The following is a 2,403-nucleotide window of genomic DNA, read 5'->3' on the forward strand; positions in this document are numbered from 1 at the left end:
GAAGCACATCTGTTCAAGGATCTAAATCCTGTTCACAGACTCTCATAAAAGTAGAAATGGCTTAACTGGATGAAAGATAACTGAATAAATTGTTCAGGCATGTACCTTCCAGATGCTTAAGGTAATGCCCTGACCATTGTACTCTAGAGAAAAATAGTCCTAACCATCTTGATTTGATTGACTTCCAGCATAATTCATACAATCCAGTGTGTTGGTTCCTCTTTTTGGTTAGACTTTTGGTATTCAGTATTTTGGTTGGTGACTAGCAAAACCACAAGTTAATCTGAATGATTTGCAGGTGTAAACAGCTGTTCTTATGAGCACGTTTGGCAACAGTGTATGGGGCCTGTAGGAGAAGGAAGATGGAGAGGGCTAGGTGGGAAGAAGATGAGTAATTTGGAGTGAAAAGAGGTTACATGCATTTAGAGTTATGTGGTAACCCATAGTATAGTGGTTAGGCATACCTAACCAATATGAAATTACAAAGACACAGCTGTAAATTCAATTTTTTTTTTCCAAAAGCTCTAGACTAACAGCCTTCTTGGACCTGAGCAGGCTGTTTATAGGGTCTGTAGTCTTTCTATGTTATCCTGTTACAAGGCACATGACAAACCAAGATCTAAGAATTGTCTGAGTTTATATCAGCCACTGCTCAGCTGTACTTGAAAATAACCTTTTTGGAGGCCAGTACTTAATCTGGAGAAATAAAGCCCCTGGCTGTCACCATAGTGATTCAAGTAAAGTTTATTATTAGCTCTTCTGTTTCAGAGAGAGGGTGGCTCATGACCGCTTGGGCAGATCTAATCTTCCTTGTTTCCCAATGAGAAAGTTGACTATAATAGAGGAGCTTAAACTGGACTAGATGAAAACATCCCTGAAATTACTTCTGGTGGTTTTTATTTAGGGAGAAGAATGGAAAAATCTCTAAGATACCAGAATACTGTCTAAAAACTTGCAGTAAGAAATGAAGTAAAATCAATACTCCGTGTTGTTTTCCTTCTGCAAGGAAATGTTTCTCCTGCCTTTGGGCTCAGAAGTATTTATTAAACCAAGATGCTGGAAATTACAGGTCTAAAGGTTTATTCTTGGCTTGCAGAAGAAAGGGGCTGACAGGCATCTCATACAGGTTAACAGAAGCAGAAACAGTATCCTTTCTGGGACAGAGTATCTCCACTGAACAGTGAAGGTTGGGACAGAGTTGTCTTGCCAAGCAGATTTGCTGAAAAGGGCCTGGCCAGGGGCAGATGGTTCTTGCAGACAGCTCATGGAGGCCATTCAGCAATGGGCACTCCTGATAAGGAGCACTGACAGCACTCAGGGCTCTTGCAGCAAGCATGGGGCTGGTGGCTCAGGGAAGTGACTGGCACCCTGTTCTGCACTTGCGAGCTGGCATTGGCAGCAGTGTCCAGCTCTGGGCTCCCTGGAGCAAGGCAAGTATGGACATCATGGAGTGAGTCCAGTGGAGGGGCACCAAGATGGTGAGGGGGCTGGAGCACAGGGTGGAGGAGGGAAGGCACAGAGAGCTGGGCCCATTCAGCCTGCAGAAGAGATGGATGAAGGGAGATCATCCTGCAGCCTGCACCTCCCAAATGGGAGAGTATGGGGAAGGCAGGGCCAGGCTCTGCTTGGAGGTGCACAGGGAGAGGATGGGAGGCAACAGGCCCAAGTTGCCACCAGAGACCCTGTAGTTATTTGTTAGGGGAGAAACTTCACCATGTGGGTGGTCACAGAAGAGGGACCTGGAGGAGCAGTGGACTCCTCATTGGTGGAGATGTTTGGACATCAGCCTGGCAGGTGCCCAAGTAACCAGCTCCATGCTGGTCCTGTTCCAAGTAGCAGCTTTTGTACCAGATGATCTCCAGAGTTTCTGAGTGTAAGAGGATGTTGATGTGATGTAACTTGCCCTGCCCTTTCACCTGACCTCATTCACTGCACTGCACTATTTCACTTACTTCTGACCTAAGTGTTAGACAACTAGGCCAAAAGGAAAAACATACCCGCTGTTGTTTTTTTTTTTTAAGTATTGTAATTTTTATAGCAAGTATGATGTAATCTGCTGATTTGTACATTATGTTAAAAAACAGCATTTCATTTCTATTTAGCTTGTTTTTCTTAGAATGAAGCATCGTTTTTCAAAAGCAGCATCAGGTGTAATGAGTTGGCATTTGGAGAACAATCCTCAGGGTACCAACTTTGAATTGCTAACCCTGTATGACAGGGTTAGGGGAAAGCAGAGAATCTTGTCCAAAGAATAGCAGTTAGGACTTAGAGAAGGCTGTAAAGCAGCACTTCTGAGGAATTGTCTAGCTGTAAGAATATACCAAAATGAAATCTTAATAAAAAAGCAGGCTTTGCTACTAGTTAAATTTAAAGGGAAAAAACCCAACAACCACAGCAGGGGCC

This window comes from Molothrus aeneus, chromosome 1, assembly GCF_037042795.1.
Source record: "Molothrus aeneus isolate 106 chromosome 1, BPBGC_Maene_1.0, whole genome shotgun sequence".
NCBI classification, from domain to species: Eukaryota; Metazoa; Chordata; class Aves; order Passeriformes; family Icteridae; genus Molothrus; species Molothrus aeneus.